Raw genomic sequence first — 20,541 nt, forward strand, 5'->3', positions numbered from 1 at the left:
GTTTCCCGAATATCCATTTTTGTCGAAATCGACATTTTAATGCAGTTCAATTTCTTTTATCGAACTCTACCGAAATCATTTATAAAAATAATATATTTTTATCTAGGAACAGAGATATTTTTTTAAAAAACCCGAATACGCCATGTTAAGTTACAATTACTCCATGGTGTTCTCCCGAATGTCCAACTATTCGTACCTGAATATCCAAGTTAATTTCGGTCGAAATATATCTCTGGCTGAGTGTTTATTTCCCGAATATGACTTTAGCCAATCAAACCGCGCTTACGCCGTGCATCTCGCTCCCACATTCACGCTGTCTAGCTCTAAAACAATTACGCCCACTTTCATATTTTCGGCCGTCCGGAGACTTCTTTCAAATTTTGTCTTATTGATATTGTTTTTAACGTTACTATTGTTTTAATAGTGAATTCATCAAATTTGAAGAGATCATTCATAGCTGATACATCACCAGTTCGCCCTGAACTTACAGTAGAGTTGTGGAAGTGAGTATTTTAACCTAAATAAGTGCATTTTGTTTTGATAAATGACACAACATCCCAACGGTTATATGAATTCTACAGTATGACCCGGCAACTACTATGACGTAAAAAATAATTATTATTTCAAATTATTATTAATCAAACATTGTTTTTCTTTATTTTACTTTTAATCTAAGTATTTCTATGAAAATAAAGGCGATGCTATTATTTATTTTTGAATGCGCTGATAATTAATATTTTAATTTAATATGTATGCTAGTAACTATTTATTTGGTGGATATTATATACTTAATACCTAATATTAGCAGCCAATGGTAATTAATTTATACATGCTATTATTTTGTGTTGTTATTCCTTACAATAGTAAATATATAATATTTATTTGGTGGTTTGTAATAAGTTTAATTGTCAATTATAGAAATATATATATATATATATATATAATAATAATATACAGATATATATAAATAGATTTTTTTTTTTTGGAAAAAGTATTAATATAAAATTGTTAGCAAGTACGAGTAAGTACCATCATAAAATATTGGAGAAATGACCGTGACGTCGGTTACTAATTAAAGTAGTAGATACCTTATAATATATTTTCTCAGAAGTGATTTAAAAAAAATATGTAAGTATGTTCAATTATTAGAATGGTACATTCTTAAATCTTGTGAATTATTCGTTCAATAAAAAAATAGTTAATTACTTAAAAACTATTTTATTACTTAATCCGAAAAAAACCGAAAAAGTGATTGCCGCATGTTATTATTACATACGAACTTGGGTAATTACGATAATTAAGTATTTAAATAGTAGAGGTAATTATTAACAATTATCGTGTAAATAAATATAACATTTGAGGCGCGTACTTTTTGACCACTCAGTAATCTGTGGGCCGTGCAGCAATACGCTACGGTCTTAAATCCCGAACGTCCATGTTTTGTCCCGAATATCCATTATTCTGAGAGAGCGCAAAAATTTCCCGAATATCCACAGTGAGTACTTGTAAATAAAACGCATTTTCTGTGCATTTAATGATTTATACCAGTATATTATTCTTGGAATCTATTCTTAGATAATGTTGCAATCATACAGTATTGAAAGAATGATTGATACATCTACTGATATTAAAATATACGACAGTGAAATTTGTTTTTCGTCTCCTGTAAAATTGACATTTGGTCTATTCGGAAAACAAATCCTATAGCGACGCTATGCTGAGCATGTCCCCCCTTAAGTGTAAAATATTATTTTTTACTTATTTTTAGTGTATTTTCTGACTAAATGACATTGACTATTTATCCGATATGATGAAGGTTTGCAAGTGTATTTCATAATATGATGCCAAATAGTGCCGACATCTCAATAATTATAGATTTATTTACAAATACAAAGTATCGCAAAATATATGAAATACCCCTAATCCACGGAATACCAGTTGGGGAACACTACTGTAGGACATCACACTGCCCTTAACCTTAGCGATAGGTGGTGGGCCCGCCAAACATCTTGGCCTGGGGGCCCGCTTCAGGATGTGAGGGCCATACATAAAGATGTCGAAGAAATTTCTCCAAATAAAGAAAAAACTCCAGATAATGGACCGATATTCAAGAATACTCCGTACGTAATTAAAAATTGTCATTTGTTAAAGATAAATACTGTACCAATTAAATATTTGAACATTTAATATAAAATTATCTTGGCACACAAGGTGTTTCCAATTATAACAAAACAATATTTCACGATACATAATATTATATTATGCATATTGTAATAAATTACGCTTCACGGAAAATTGTAATAAATTACGCTTCACGGAAAATTGACCGCTGAATAACGTAAAAGTATGTATATATTGATAAGCCAATATGGCGTAATATAGGTACATATACAAGGCTTAAGAACGTTAGGTCCTTTATTATAGAAAAAACACAACTTATTCGCTTTTCTGTATTGAATTAAAAAAACTCGGCGTTTTGCACCTCGCGTAGGGGTTCCCCCTCCTGGGCCCCTCGGATGATGAAACGCTAACGGATAAATTTATTAAACATTGAACATGCTTTCCATACTGATTCTCTGAATGCTGGTTGTCTAAATTCGAAAGAAATTTTATTGGTCAAAGTAACCGAATCCCAATGATTGAAACAATTTTACTTTTCTGAAAATTATGTAATTACAAAAAACTAAAGAAGTATAACAGACTAACAATACGTCGCACAGAATTTAGGCTACTGAACGTAAAATGAAAATAATCGGCGCGCGTAAATAATCGGGGCAGGGCGCGGCCCGCGGGCGGGCTGCGCATCTATGGTTATTCTACGTCTATTTTTCGTAACGCTTTTGCGTCGGAGATCATGAATAAAACTTGTTCCTTATGAATAATAAATTCTTTATTCATAATTACAAGAACGTCACTAAAAAAAAATTAATTTAAGTTAATAATTATTATTAATTGTCAAATACAGATATTATTGAAAAAAAACTTTAGAATAACCTCAGAAACATAGGCACTTACCTATATATTAAATAATATCTTAGAAAAAAATGTTGAACTGAGAGCGACTCTAACTTAAGGGGGGACATGCTCGTCGAAGGTCAAATTTGAGTTTTTATTGTATTTTCAAACCATGATCCTGGACACTCCTTAAACGTTGCAGATAATCTATTTATATAATTTTGAAGCCTTATTATCCTTTATAGTTATTTTAAACATTTAAAGACTGCATAAAGTATTTTTGTTACATAAAATAGTATTCTTTTAAACCTCTCGCTCTAATGTTTTAGAATATAGTCATATTTCGGTACATAACTGTGCAGTGGTGTTAAGATTTTTTACATTTATTAATTTTTAAACGCATTTATGAAACCATTAGTATAATTTATTACGAGATAATTTTTGTAAAATATTCACGATAAAAAATTATATTGATAATCTCTGTGATCCCAAATTTGACGAGAATTAGGCATTTTATTATTCAAAAAATCGGCAAGATTAACACATTTGAAGATATTTCTAAAGATAATTATTATAAGCTATGTCTTTGACCATTCAAGTGTGATAAACATCTTATGAATAATGATTGCTTTGTAATAATTATTGACCTAAGAATAAGGTAGTGTTTTTTTGAAATACGCCATTTCTTTTGTCATTCCCTAGTAGTTAAGCTACAACATACGGCAATAGCCATAAATTGACAAACTATAATTAAAGTAGGGAGTAAAATTATGTTAACGCGCGTGTTTGAACATGTACCTAACCGAATTTATTTTAATTTTTTTTAAGCGGTACATGTTCAAACACGCGCGTCAATATCATTTTACTCCCTACTTCAATGATAGTTTGTCAGTTTATGGCTACGGCCGTATGTTGTAGCTTAACCACTGGGGAATGACAAAAGAAATGGCGTATTTCAAAAAAACACTACCTTATTTTTAGGTCAATAATTATTATAAAGCAATCATTATTCATAAGATGTTTATCACACTTGAATGGTCAAAGACATAGCTTATAATAAGTATCTTTAGAATCATCTTCAAATGTGTTGATCTTGCCGATTTTTTGAATAATAAAATGCCTAATTCTTGTCAAATTTGGGATCACAGAGATTATCAATATAATTTTTTATCGTGAATATTTTACAAAAATTATCTCGTAATAAATTATACTAATGGTTTCATAAATGCGTTTAAAAATTAATAAATGTAAAAAATCTTAACACCACTGCACAGTTATGTACCGAAATATGACTATATTCTAAAACATTAGAGCGAGAGGTTTAAAAGAATACTATTTTATGTAACAAAAATACTTTATGCAGTCATCAAATGTTTAAAATAACTATAAAGGGTAATAAGGCTTCAAAATTATATAAATAGATTATCTACAACGTTTAAGGAGTGCCCAGGATCATGGTTTGAAAATACAATAAAAACTCAATTTTGATCTACGACGAGCACGTGGGCCGTTAAATCTTACAGTTTTCGAGCGAGTGCTCTCGCCTTTAAGTTATGGATCCACCTGTGATTCATGGGAGTCATTCCTTATAACTACGTTTTAACTGAGGTACTTTAAGTTCCGGTAATCCACTAATCAGGAGGCAATATGGTCAGTGATCAATTAAGGCAAATGGCATTAGATGCCGATTTAATCGTAACAGACGCCTGGCGCCAGCCAAATTTTTATTATTGACTACTACTATTGTTCTTGTACTTTTTAATTCAACACAGAAAAGCGAAAAATATGAGTGTGGGTTCACGATAAGGATAATATAAAATACCTAAGAATCTATTTCGTGGATAATTTACAACATACCTTCTTCATAAAATATTAACATGCTTATATTATTATCAATAATATTATCAAAAATCAGTACCCAGTTACAACAGTAACCTAAAATTAATAATATTAGACAAACACCCATTTCAATATGATAATAATATATTCCCAAATAACCATTAAATGTAGTGTACTGTAAAATGATTTGTAATACTTATATAAAAAATAGAGATAATATTGTTATCAGTAAATTTATGTACTTACTTTAAAACTTTTAAATTATTAACAAATAAATAAAAATAGTGGCCTGACATGTATCTGTCAATATAATATATATTTACCTGGAAATAACTCAAAATTTCAAGGTTTTGTGTTAACATTGCCATTCGATGTAAAACGGTCTTCTTTTTACAATTCAGTAATTTTTCATAAAATCGAAACACTTTATTAATTAATCATTAATTCAATTATATTCTGAAATTTCTGGGTTAATTCCTTATTAAATTGTAAAATTTCATTGTACATTACTGAATTCCCCTAAAATAAATATTTAAAAAAAACATTCAATTACCTCAAAATCGAGGATTTAAAATTAAAATGAGAATTTCTGCAAAAAATTCAAACGCCATTATTTTTTAATAAGGTTTTTTGAGTTTTTCCCATAGAGGTGTTAAATAAAAAGAGGGGGAACCAATCGGCTTTCTCATACGACCGAATGAAGCATGCCAATAATAGCCGACAACTTACGAGAAATAGCGACGCGATAAAAAAAATTCAGGGCGTCACGGAGGGTTTATTTTGGTCATTATAACGTATAAATATAATTTAAACTTAACTTGGAAATTTTGCCGCAACTTGATTACACCATACTTTTATATAACATGCCACCCCTAGGTTTTTCCCCTATTGAAATATGGTAATATTAATACTTTGAACTAGCTATCTCCGACGATATCGTTCACGTGAAATACGGAAAGAAAAAGTGGATTAATTTAATACACACAATGAAGAAATAAACGTATTCGCATTATTAATTTATTTTTCCGTTTTCGACGCACACTTCTCAACCCGTGCTTCAATTCATAATGTTGTAAATGTGTTATTTGATTGCCGACTCAAGTAGAAAGCCGATACATTCACAACGACTGGTCCTACTTTTTCCGCCTCTCCCGTTGTTGTCTATGGATGACCTGTCATTGTTCTATAGAGTGCTCATACTGACGCGTCTATCGTGTTCACACAGGGAATGGTGGATTTGGATAGATGAGTTACATGATAAATAATACACTAGCATTAACACACCTTCTACAAATGTAATGCATAGATCAATGCTATATATTTTTTTCCAAATCAATTTTACCACCGGTTTTTGTGTGAAGGACTAGTCTGACTTTGACAGCAGGCTGATGAATGACAGGAATGTACATTATTTATAAATAACACTGATAGTTAATATATTTGATTTGAGATTTTTTTTATAATTCAATTTGAAACGAGAAAGGGCGAATTAATATGATGTCAAGCAATCTGGGATATGAATTTGACAGCTTGCTGAAAGTGGACCATTCATTGATTATGCAAAATGTTATGTTCAGGCTTTATTAATCTAAAGATGGCGGTGGTTATTTTCGAGAAGTTTTGCTTGAGATTCCGAGATTAAAGTATATTACGATAGTATCAAGAATGTAGTATTATAAGCTGTGTAATTTTCATTAATATTGGTTCAGTTGTTGTTTTGTATAATAACCAAACAAACGGCCATACAAGTAAAATTAATATTACAAAAACATTACATTACTAAACAACACATAAGTAAAAACATAAGAAAAGCTCAGGAACATTATCGGATTATAATTACCCGTATAAATCGGATTCCGGCCCGTTACGTGTAAATTATACGTTCGTCGTAGCGCAGTTCACCGTGAGCTGTTTTACCGAAAAGATATGGCCGTATATCATTGAGATTACTATTTTAAACATTTGCGTGTATTATTGAGGGTATAAGTAACAAAACGGCAGATTCCATTTTCGTAAAATGCTGGCAAGTCAAAATTATTTTTTATGCTTATAATATATATGTAATATCATGTTTGATCCTAAGAAGATCACATGGGCCTCCACGATGTGGAGGTTGTATTTTGGATTTTTGTTTTTACGAGAAATGGATGTTAGCCACTTCCTCAACCTATTAGGTTTATCTATAATACCATGGTTGCAAACACACATTTAAAAAACAATATATAAATTTGGCAGACCCGGGATTCGTATCCTGATCCAACAACCTGTCGCATAGCCGCTCGGCGATAGTGGGCGTCATAATAATGTATAACATTTTGTATTACGTTTTTTAGAAAATAATCCTGTAAAAGAGAAATAAGATATTATGTTTATTGACGTTTATCAATATTTTCCAGGGCTCGAAATGGACCGGAGCGTACCGGAGCGCCGTTCCAAATCATGACATCCCCAAAATTATGGCTCAATCTCGAAGAAAAAATAATTTGACCATCTGAACTGAATATGCCATTTAAAAAAATCTAACACATTTATTTTCATAAAAAATGTATAACTATGTTAATATTTATATTAATATATTGGAAAATTATGAAGTGCTCCGGTTTGTAAAATTTTATATTTCTAAACTGCCGTTTTTGTTTTAAATGTCCTCATTTAATAAATAAAAATAGTTTAATTTAATAAGAACACTTGCGTTTACCTTAATAATAATATGTTATGGCTAAAATTAAGTTGAGTATTCAACAAATGCAAGTGCACCGGTGACGAACTTGAATACATCGACTTCAAAGTTAAACACACGTTTATAAATTTGACATAACTGTTTCCAACATTCTGAGAATGAGATTTGATTTTAAAATTATACACTATTGCTATTTAAAGAAAAAGTATTAATATTTTTATGTTTATTAATGTATTTGAAGGAGGACGAGTTTGGTTAAACCATTCAAAATATTATAAGTATACGTTACTTACTATAAAAAATAAGTTTATATACCATGGAATAAATTCAATATTATTAATGAAATGCTTATAAATTTTCTTTTAATTTTAATTTAATTTTAACTGCATTAGTTAAATGTTTTGTAATATTTGCCGTGAGGTTAAAAACTGCTCATAACACATTTAATTCCATAAGTGGTTAAAAATTCACGTATTTTAAACTTCGAATAAAATTATTCCATAAACTATGAAGCTTTTGTTTCATGTAGTTAGAAGTAAAAAGCTTTTGTTTTGGCGCAAATTAAAAAGCACAAGTAGGTAGGTACCTAATTAATAAATTTGACAATTTCAATATTAGAATATTCTCCGTTTAACCGTTCTCCTTTGATTCATGGAAAATTGCGCATTTACATATATTGAAAAATTAATATATATTATTTAAAATAATATTACATTTTAATTACAGCATTTTGGATCACTTTGTAGTTGCTGAACGGAATTCAGGAATGGAAAACAAGAAAAATCCACCGTTTAACTCAATTAATTTGTGTGTAAACACTATTTGTAATACACACATTCCATGACGTAATATAAAACGTTAATTTAGGCGAAATAAAATGGTCAATATACAATTATTGTTTTTAATGTCATTGATTTTCTTCAATACATCAAACAGTAAATGTAAGATGGAGTTTTATAAAAACATTTAATGTTTATAAATCTGTTTCTGTTTGTGGGGGACAAATTAGTATCCTATTATATTAGCGTATAGTTTCAGCGACTGAATCGATTGTTCTTAAAAAAGAAAAGCTATGTTTTTAAATCACTCTTGAAAATCAGGTTATAATGGAAATAAATTCTAATAGATTTAAGTTTTGTACTATTCCATTTGAGTCGTTTTTTGCGACCCGGGTTTCTCCTTTCGGCATCTTCAGGCACTGTGAACACTCACCAAACGGCAAATGAACACTGACACTGAATACTATTGACTCTAACTTATATAACAAATCAATACAATAAAGTAGGTAAAAACTTATCACCTACCTATTAAGTCAAGGGTCACCATAAAAAAAATATAACAAACAAATTATGAATAGTTGAAGTGTTGATGCCGAAAGTCGAAACACGGGTCGCAAAAAACGACTTAAATGGAATAGTACAAAAAACTTAAATTCATTAGAAATTAAATTCAAATTCCATCAAGTACCTTTGGTCGATAGTATGTGTTAATATAGTGGATATAGTTAAATTGACTATTTATTTTCAATCTACAGTAAACAAATTACAAATATACGTCACAACAGATCGGTGACCCTACGGCAATCATTAACCTCCAATTATTTATCTATGTAAAAAATATTTGTTATTAATTTCGTAGTAATTGAAAATCAACATGTGATTTTTTCAGGCGCAGAATTCAGAGATACTCTAGCATTAAACCAGCACTCTAAATATGTCTTAAGAGAGCTCTTTAGCTATATAGACAGAATGGAAAACAATAATTTGGAAACGATCATCGTCCGCTGAAACATTGAGGGTCAACGCGGAAGAGACAGGTCAACGGTCTGACCTTAAGTGATTGATATTATAAAGCCTCTCTTTACCTTCAGATATACAGGGTTCGCATCTGATTATAAGATACACCCTTACTTTGAAATATAATAATATTCTAAAATAATAATACTTACATTATTACCAAATTAAAAAAAAACTTTATTACGAAGAATAAAAACAAAATTGTGTGTTGTTTAAAATATTTTTTCAACAGAGTCTAATACAATTTTTTCATTTTTCTGAATCACATTTGCGATGTTAATCACTATGTTTTTCTATAAAATATATTTTTTACAGCGACTATAAAACTCTCAATGGCGTAGAGGCCCGACGCACTGACTGATACCGATACCCCCTACGATACAAAAACAATCACCCTGCAGCGGTGCTACTACAGTGATCTACGCACTGCTGGCCTGACTTGACGGGACACGAGAGATGTGACGATGGACTGAGAAAAGTGGCGCGACTTTGTGCTTGCTTGTCCCCGACACTGGGGCGAGACGACGAGGGTGAAGTAGTTTGTAGTAAACAAACGTAAAACACGAATAAAACGTAACTCAATGAATTATATTTAATCAAAATCTTAAAAGTTATATGTAGATATAAACTTCCATTAATGAAGCAGGTAGAGACGTTAGCGCCGCAGGCGCAAAAAAAACACAACCACGGGATCTACTATCGGATCGTATGTGTAATAATGTTGCACTTTATGCCTTAATTAGCAATGCATGATCTGCCTGCTCCCACGTAATGTCACTGATTTAAACATTATTGAATCATACTTAAACGTTTGTTGTATGATATTATCTGAATTGATATTATTAAAAATTGTGTAATAATTGATTTCAATAATTATTTACACACCCTTATAAAATATCTGACAAATCAGTTGCATCATTTGCGTTAAAGAAAATCGCTACTGCGCACCTCGAATTTAGAAACATCGAAATATGAAAAAAAACTTGTTACTATCTTAATTGTACTATATTATATAATATTTATATTGCACTATACTTAATTGTATTAAATAATAAATAAAAAAAATAATCCCACTCTTATTGTAGAAATTATTATTTTTATAATTTTTCACAAAACATTATTACAACGTACCTGTTTAAGATTGGTATATTTTTAAATCAATTGGAGTATTTATAATTTATCGTTTTTTTGCGATAATTTGTAATCAAATCGGTACGCGGCGGTAACGAGAAAACAATCGATTATCTCATGCAACAGTCGCCGGTAAACCGACAGTTGAACAGTTCGCGACAGACTGACGATGATTTTATTTTATCAGACAATGAGTACTGACTTACTGTCAACAGCTGATTGACTTGACAGTGCGCCCACGTGGGAGGAAAATCTGATCGCGATTTTCCAGCCATTGTGTTAAGATAACAATCAACTGTGATCGTGACGTTAGTGGTCATTGTAATCGGATGGTAATACAAAGATGAATGAAGATATCTGTAAATTTAATAATGTATGTATCTAATTAAATAGTTAGTATTAGCAACAGTTATTATGAAACATTTTTGTATGATCTGTGTACTATTAACCGACGAAGTAATTAAACATATTTTTTCTTCCGTTGTAATTGTTGCATTGCTCTGACAGATGTGGTTAAGCAATTGAGACAGTCTCCTACGTCACTACGGTTGTTTCTGGAACTAAAACCCTCCCCTTGTATTTACTTTCACCGCTACTATATTTCCCGTATCCATAATAATTAAAAGTGTGTTTGAAATCATGTGGAGTTTCATTAACATTAAAATGCCTAAACCTTTGTGGAAACCGACGTAATGTAGAAGTATTGTGTGGAGGAGAAACGAAAATAAAACTTTTAAATCCTCTTAATAGTGCTAGAGATAGAGTATCTGCTATGACAAGTCAACGCGCAAAGGGCACGTTCCGTAATAGTATCAGCTCACAAAAACCGTGTCCGGAAATTTGTACGTATGCAGTTTGCCGTATCACACTTCGCCGTGAAATGTTGTATCGGAAATATACGGCTGTATAATATTAAAGACCGTCCCACCTCTTTGGGTAGTATAGTATGGAGATAAAATTCATGTCTAAATAAAACACGGCTCTTGTCGGTTTACACTTTACAGGAAGCCAGCGGCAAATTAATTTTGAAAACAGCCGATATACTGGATTTTTTTTAGGTTAGGTTAAGTTTTCATTATTGAATTCATGAATTTTACCAAAATCGGCTATGAAAATTGAATAAAATTAATGTTCACATTGAATCCAGTAAACCACGTGATATAACTAAACAGTGCCAGTACATGCAGTACTGTGACGTAGAAGACTCGTTATAGAAGTTAGTCTTTATTTAGGTATATATTATTAGGAGACTTCAGGCGCACACATAAGGGAGAGTTTCAGGTCCGGACCCCACCCCCCAGGACAAAATACTTAAGTGAATAGAACTTTACATCTTCTTATTCTTCGCGACTTCATGGCAGGATCATGACCCGGATGATTTGACTATCAAATAGTCTTCTCAAAGGGTTGACCCCTTTCCATTTGGCATTCTATGACAAGCAAGGTCTGTGTCAGAAGAACTCATCTATTGGTGAAACCATCTTATGCATCCATTGTTTGCTTTAATATTCTGACAAGAGACAAAACAGTGCGGATGATTTATTAGATAACTACTTGGTTGCAATAAATCGTAGTAAGAACTCGTGGCTATAGCTGCAGGTCAGGTGTTTTTAGCTAGACGTCGAAAAAGCCATACGATCAAGGCCTGAACAAAAACGATGCATAAGTGCGAGTGAGAAAGTATTCGGCACCCTTATAATCTCTGCGACACGCGCTAGAGTAAGATAAAAGGTTTACAGACGTGGGAGATGGTTTGCTACGGTGTAGCCGGCAAATCTTAGCATATTGCAGAACTAAGCGTCGATAACCGTGTTGGTAAAATGGCTATTTTTGTATTAAACATAAAGTCAATGGTAAATATTTTTAGTTAATTAAGTAGAAAAAATGGTTCTGTGTGTTGTATTAAAATATGGTAGCCGTACTAATAAGCAAGAAGATGGTATTACGTTTCATAGGTAATTTGACACATGTTCGTGATAATTTATTTGCATATTATTATATATTTTAATATCAGTGACCTAGTGTTTCTTTAAAATAACTTAAATTATGGATATCTTTACCTAATGTTTGCATTTTGACCGCTAAAAATACTATATATCGTAAAAAAAATAGAAAATTATGTTTTAATTCTGGTCAAAATGGTCTATGGTCTCAAAAAATTGTGTACGAATGCGTTCGCTCGCCCACAAACCAAACGCACGGCATGCAGCTTCATTTAGCAATGCAAAGGGTGGCGTCTAGATGTATCTATAGTCTAAGCATACGATAGACCGAAGAGATGTATCTAGACCTCTCCGTAAAGTTTGTGAAAGAACATCACTCCCGGAGAAGATGTTTGGACAGTCACGAGGCAGAGAAGATGAGTGTGACCGACTGGAAAGGAGGACGGTTGTATAGTTAGACAGGGTCATAGGTAGTTTTCGCAGGATTAAATAAATAAGTTAGGTTTTAATTAAACCAGAAGTCTAAATATATGCAACTTTTAAGAAGTTTAAAAAAATCTTGGATCTTTACATACACAGGAAAACAATAGGACAGTTTACGGATATGTCTTCAAACATTAGAGATTTTGAGTGCTTAGTAATTGTAATTACTTAATAATTTAAAATAATTAATTTCAACACTGCAGAGTTAAGTTTTCCAACATGACTTCATAATTCAAATAATTTCGAATGATTTAAAAATAACAAACAGCTAAAAACACCTGAATATTTTTATTCCGTCTGTATAAATAATAATCGATAGTCGAACATTGCAGTCACTTTTTTATTCGCCACTGAATATATACAAGATTTAAATGTTATTTTGTATTATTGAAATTAAAAAAAAAACATAGAAAACGTCTGTGGTAGGTTATGTCAGGGACGAAACTCGAGTGTTACAACTTAGAATATGTCTCCACCGAGATGCCAAGTTACAGAATGTTATGAAGTGAAACTAGATAAACTCTTTGTAATAAATTAATTATCCGATGACTACTGGTAGAAGGCTGAGTCTGTCTTCTTGTAATCAGAGGACCGAAAACGATAGTCTTGCTATTATATCATAGGCAGTGGCGCACCCAGGATTTAATATTGGGGGGGGCCCAAGGAGGAGAATTTAAATAAGTCCCATAGGCTCTTTTTCTTCTTCACAGCCTAATTTATCGTTGTCTATTGCACTCGGTGTACCTACACCATGGTCCCCACATCCTGAAACGGGCTCTCAGGCTTGGATATTTGGCGGGTCCCCTACCTACCGCTAAGATTAAAGGCAGTGTGAAACACTACATTAACTTTTTTCAAATTGTGTTTTAGTTCAAATTATGGGTACTTATATTGGCGATTTGCAATACATCCACTTTAATAAAGGAGCTGTCGAGTATCGACACATAATAATCAAAAAATATATTGCACAATTATATAAGTAATTGAAAATGTTCATGTTTATGAAGTATAATAGCGCCGCAAACGGTAATATTTTGCTTGGGCCGAAGGGCAATAAATACCCTCGGGTTCGGGTAATTTCCTTTGTGACCGTCGGTCTTCAAAATTCGCCCCTCACGAGATCATTTGCGAGGTATTATTTATTTTATAATATTTTTAGGGGATATGATTATGTTGTTTTTAAATTTCTGATGCGGTATTAGAGGAATTTTATGCGGAAGGGTATATTTGGTGTTAGTAGGCAGTTTAGGTTGCTATAAAATAGCGTTTTAAATAGATTTCACTAGCTATAATTATTGATAAGTACCTATTTCTTTTTTCTATACACCGAATATTGATTTATTCATTCGGTATTGCAATCCCAAATTAAGATGAATCGATTTATATCATAATCGTATAAGTAAATCGATTGAGTGTAACGTACTATCTACAAAAATATCCATTATCCAGTAGGTTATACCTAGTGTTTGGCATTTGTATTTCAATCGATATATTATTATGGTTTGTTACTGTGCCTTGATTAATCACCGAGTAATTATACATATTTGAAATATTCCATAGTTTCATGACATTTAGAAGATGCAATCCACGTCAGAAAAAAAGTTGGATCGAGTGTAATTCGAACTCACATACCCAAGATCCTCCGTGATCGGTACAATTAATGCAGCTCCACAGAACAGATAATAGATATAAAAGCATTTTGAAGCCAGCTTCTTGGATAAGTGAATCATTTAATGAAATAATATTATAGTCAAGGCCTGAACAAAAACGATGCATAAGTGCGAGTAAGAAAGTATTCGGCACCCTTATAATCTCTGCGACACGCGCTAGAGTAAGATAAAAGGTTTACAGATGTGTGAGATGGTTTGCTACGGTGTCGCCGCCAAATCTTAGCTTTTTGCTTAACTAAGCGTCGATAGCATGCGAGCGCATGTTGTTAAAATTGATATTTTTTTGTGTTAAACATCAGTCACAAAAATCAACAAACAAGTCAGTGGTAAATATTTTTAGTTAATTAAGTAGGTGGTAACAGATGGTTGTGTGTGTTGTATTAAAATGTGGTAGCCGTACTGATAAGAAAGAATATGGTATTACGTTTATAAGTAAGTTGATAGATGTTCGTGATAATTTATTTGTATATTATGATATATTTTAATATCAAGTGACTTAGTATTTCTTTAAAATAACTTAAATTATGGATATTTTTACCTAATAGTTGCACTTTGACCGCTTAAAAATACTATATAACGTAAACAAAATAGAAAATTATATTTTAATTCTGAGCGTCTAGTGCGAGCACTTTGGACGAGCACTAGCAAAATGGTCTATGGTCTCAAACATTTGTATACGAATGCGTTCACTCGCCCACAAACCAAACGCACGCCACGCAGCTTCATTTAGCAAAGCAATTGTTGGCGTCTAGATGTATCTATAGAAGATTATAGTACAGTTCTTCCATAAAAAACCCTTCGTTTTTTTATTATTCAATTGAATTTTAGCCACACCCGTGGCGTTGTCTGGGTTACATGTAAATTGTACGTAAACCATTTCACCGTGGCACAGTTCGCCGTGAGCTTTCTTATCGGAAAGAGATGACCGTATACTATACGGTCTCCAATTTTATTAGACTCAATATGAACATAAATTCAATTTTCATAGCTGATTTTGGCAAAATTCATTAATTCAAGAATGAAAACGTAACCTAACCTAACAAATAATTCAGTATATCAGATATTTTCAAAAAATGTTTGCTGCTGGCTTCCTGTAAAGTGTAAACCGACAAGAACCGTGTTTTATTTAGACATAAATTTTGTGTCAGTAATATATGACCCAAAAAGGTCTTTAATATACGGCCATATATTTCCGATAGGTACAACAATTCACGGTGAAGTATGACACGGAAAACTGCATACGTATAAGTTTCCAGACACGGACTGTTTCAACTTGCCACATTCGTAAATGTAATACATTAAATTTCTCATTCACAGATTGTACGTACTGGACAGTAGAATATAATAATGTGAATATCAACATGATGATAATGGTTGATATCCGTTAGCGGTACAAGAATAAGAAGCATATTGTAATTACCTCAAGAAGCATTTTTTACAAATTTAAGCACAACAATTTTATTTTAAAATGTATTATAGTCATATAAAAAAATCTGTTAATAAGAAGTGGATTGCAATAAAAATAAACAATGCAATTTTAGACCAATATTTGGCGACAAGTGAAAGTGGCATAAGCTATTACGCGATCATTGCATTCCTATAACATTATTTGTTATATTACTAGAATACTTAAAAGGCTTACTTAACTTCTCACCGTGAATTTGAAATGATCATATCCAGTGTTTTTATTTTCCAAACGAAAAATATTGTCTTTTATTCTTTTTAATTTAAAATCATAGAGAGAGATAAAATAATAACGCGAATGTAAGATGTATTTAAATAGAATGAAATTAAGTTTTTATTGAATCAGAAAGATAAATATTTGAAATGTACACGGCTGTTTATATCGTAATAGGTACATATGGTCTCTGTTCTGGCAGAACACACTAACTGGAGAATACTAGTTTTGAGTAATTTGACTTTAAAGTTGTTAAAATGTTTGAAATGGTCTATAATGTGAGTTTATTAAGTAATCGTAAAAAGAATGACTTTAAAATGAAGACTGTTTATTTATTAAGAAGGTTTACAGACGGTAAAGTTTGAAATAAGGAACATTTTCGTATAACTAACTCAATATAACATTTTTTAGAATTAGTGTCTTCTGCCAGAATAGTGACGAATTATATTGTGTCACTGCGTGTTGTTCCTCATTCTTTCATCGACGTTTCGAGATCACTACAGAGGCAATTCTATTCAATGTATTCTTTTTCGTGTCGGGTCTTCAATAGCTACAATGTGTTGCTCCAGAAGTTAGCGAAGGCAACACCATTTTCCTCGGCTTGTAGGATATCGTCGAAATTACAGCTTACTGGGCAAGCCTTGAATGAAAATAGGTGCTCCATGCTTTGCATTTCACCGCACTTGCAAGTTTGGTCATCGGATAACCCCCACTTCACCGTGTTGTCTCAGATCCGCCCTAGCATGGTTCCCAGTCTGTTTACGGCTTTCCATGCACGGTACCCGAGACTGGCTCCGGGTGGTAGATGTTCTGCTGGCTTTTCCCAATCTTTGAGACCCTCAGAAGCTAGGTTCGCCTCCCATGCGGATAGTCTATGTTATTCGGATGGGACGGTCTTCCATACGGATGCCTTTTGTTGTACATTTGATACCCATGCATGACGTGTTACGGGTTGACGTTTCAACCCGGGCTGCAGTTTGGCGTCGGATTGGAGGGGGAGGAGGGGTTAGATTCCTGAAAGTACCTACCACCGAGTTGCATAGTGAAAGGGCTGAGACCTTGAGTGTATGTGGTTGAGCTCTCCACGTATTGCCGCTTAGATGATGTATTGAAGTCCGGACGTCTGGAATTGGTATCGCTTCTGGTTATCTCGTGCACCGGTCTACCCATTTCAGACAGTAAAGTCTATGGGGAGCGGGATAGTCCCGACTACTCTGTAGACTCATCCATTTCAATTCGTGACACTCAGTATGCGGGTATACAAAGCGCTTAACGTCAGCGGACAGCAGAGCCATTCCATAAAAAAAATCTTTCTTAACTTTCTTTTTTAAGCACTACGGTGCATGGTTGCAGCATCAGTCTCGTGCAGCTCCGTCTCGGGACGGAATGAGCACTTAAAATCACTTCTTTCAGACATGTTTAAAGCGTCATGGAAAGCGGCCGTGCATATATGACGGGTGGTGGTGGGAAATTTAACGTAGTAAAGTTGTGATTATATTGAGATGCATGTCGCGTACTGTCACGGCGATAAATTTAGTCTATGGTTTCGTCATTTTGCAGAATATTTTGAACGAACGTGATCTCTGTAAAGTCAATGATGGAGTAACCTAGTAACGAGTCTCTGTAAATTCAATAACATTTTGAACAGAACCCAACCCGCAGACCATAGATAATAGACAACATACTTATAGAAAATACATAGTGCCAACCGCTAAAACAAACCAAAAAACGTGATTTTGACATGACAGTCGAAAAATGTAGGCATGTAAAAGATGATAAAAACGTTCATTGAGTCATGCAAGCAGGTGTCGATGCAGTGCAGTTCAACGTGAGGTGTCCTCATTGTTGTTCTGTTGATTTCGGCAGATTTTGCCAACAACTGACAATGTTAGTTTAAATGATCAAAATGCGCTACGGGATGGGAGCATCAGTCTGATAACAATTTAAACACCAAGAAAAACTTGATAGTCCGCGACGTGCACCATAATATATTTCGCGCTTGACGATCCCTCAAAGATTGGAAGGGGTCCCATGTCCCACTATGTCTTTGTGCACGTGCGCAAAGAGAATGCCAATAATCGGTGCATGCTTATGTAGTGTGACTTTCGATCTTTGGCAGCTCAAATATTTTAGTCACCTCTCTGTGATATCTCCTGGTTTACCATCCGTATATGGTATGTCATATAAAAGGATTGGGTGAATATAACAGCGAACCATACCATGGTCCCCACAAAGGGGGCTGACAAGTCTCTAGCCTGTTGGCCTGGGCTTAATCATGTCCGGAAACTTGTACGTATGCAGTTCGCCGTATCACACTTCACCGTAATATGTTGTATAGGATATATTTGGCCATCCAATCTATTTGGGTCGTATTATAGTATTGACATAAAATTCATGTCTAAATAAAACACGGTTCTTGTTGGTTTACACTTTACAGGAAGCCAGCAGCAAATAAATTAAAAAAAAAACGTTATACTAGATTAGTTCTTAGGTTAAGTAAGGTTAGGTTAGGTTATGTTATGTAAGGTAAGGTTTTAATTCTTGAATTCATGCCAAAATCAGCTAAGAAAATTGAATTAATGTTCATATTGAATCTCTTTACGTAAAATTATTTACATGAAACCGGGCTTAATGGGGGACCATAATGGCAGGTCGAACAATTAAATGAGATAAACACAGACCAGAAATATTCTAAAATAGTAAAAAACTTTTATTTATAAACTATTAACATTTAAAAATCTGTATATATGCGGTACAATTTAATATGATGTAGGTTATGATTAAATGATAAACACGCGCGTTAACATGATCTTACTCTCTACTTCATTTATCGTTAGTCGATTTATGGCTACGGCCGTATGTTGTAGTTTAGCCACTGGGAAATTCCAATAGAAATAGTGTATTTCAAAAAAATACTACCTTATTCTTAGGTCAATAATTATTATAAAGCAAACATTATTCATGGAATGTTTATCACATTTGAATGTTCAAAGACATAGCTTATAATCAGTATCTTTAGAATTATCTTAAAATGTGTTAATCGTGCCCATTTTTGAATAATAAAATGCCTAATTCGTGTCAAATTTGGGATCAAAAATATTATAAAATATATTTTTTTATCGTAAATATGTCACTATAATATAATGTTAACATTAATTTTACTAACGGTTTTGTAAATGCGTTTAAAAATTATTAAATGCAAAAAATCTTAACACCACTTCACATGGACGTACTGAAATATGCCTATATTCTAAAGCATTAGATCGAGAGGTTTAAAATAATACTATTTTATGTAATAAAAATACTTTATGCAATCATCAAATATTTAATATAAATATAAAGCATAATAAGGCTTCAAAATTATATAAATAGATTATCTACAACATTTAAGGAATATCCAGGGTTATGCTCTGAAAACTACATGAAAGCTCCATTTTGACCCACGCTGAGCATGTGGGCCGTTAATTAACTATACAATTAATATCGAATTAGGAATATAAAAACCAAAGTGTTAATTATCACACACATCACGGTTACGTCTATTTTAAATACGTTATATCTATTTTGTATTTTAACTTTGACTGAAAGCCACATCAAAAACGTTTTTGTGCCTCCTGTAAAATTTGATTTGTGTGGATTACGTCCTTTTCCCTTTCTACAGAAGATATGATAACGACTCCCGACAACTCGATAATTTAAATGGATTTATTTAAAAATACAAAAAATCACTAGAAATATAATATAATACCCCTAGTTTAGGGTTCCCAGGAATAACACTACTTTAGAACATCACACTGCCCTTAACCTTAGTAATAGATATTTGTGGGAGCCATGAACCATACGCACTCTCAGGTCTAGTATATCGACGAGATTGTTAATGAAGCGTCTCATATTAAAAAATGCAGTAAAAATAACCTCAATATTTAATATTAATCAGGTTTCTTTTGACATTGAAACATGCTAAAATACACTGCAAAAAATTTACAAATATATAAAATACAAACATAAAAATGTGCTGTGCGTTTTGCCATGAGTGTCAAGGCAAAACCCCGTCATGATCGGTCAAACTTCGGTCATGTTTACTTGCTTTAATGTCAATGGAGTCTTAAATGTTACAGTAGGTTATAGTTGTATATTATTTACTAGCGATCGCCCCCGGATAAGATGGCGTAATAAGAAAATTAAAACTAGGAAGCTATATTAATTATTAAGAATGTAGAAATAATTTCAATTCAACGCATTTTTTTTTCAAAGCAGTAAATATAACAATAACGCAGCCATTTTATTTATAAAGCCCTATCTACATTCTGGTATTTTTTTTTCTTTCGCTAGATGAACGCATCTCAGTGCATGCGTAGCCTGCGCA

At 32.8% G+C, this 20,541-nt stretch overlaps 1 protein-coding gene across 2 annotated transcripts in view; it reads right to left on the bottom strand.

Annotated features, from left to right (window-relative positions):
• LOC147075909 (organic cation transporter protein-like) overlaps positions 1 to 20,541 on the bottom strand; it is a 124,815-nt gene that overhangs the window by 93,360 nt on the left and 10,914 nt on the right. Inside the window, exon 1 of one of the 2 annotated variants that reach the window (XM_085942232.1) lies at positions 10,402 to 10,566. The exons of the other annotated variant lie outside the window; for it this stretch is intronic. The gene's annotated coding sequence lies outside the window, so the exon portion shown is untranslated. Of the gene's footprint in view, positions 1 to 10,401; positions 10,567 to 20,541 lie in introns of those variants that run through there. 2 annotated transcript variants of the gene reach the window in all.

The sequence above is a fragment of the Rhyacophila brunnea genome, unplaced genomic scaffold (assembly GCF_057557595.1).
Source record: "Rhyacophila brunnea isolate RB1 unplaced genomic scaffold, BYU_Rbru_1.0 scaffold_14, whole genome shotgun sequence".
Classification (NCBI taxonomy): Eukaryota; Metazoa; Arthropoda; class Insecta; order Trichoptera; family Rhyacophilidae; genus Rhyacophila; species Rhyacophila brunnea.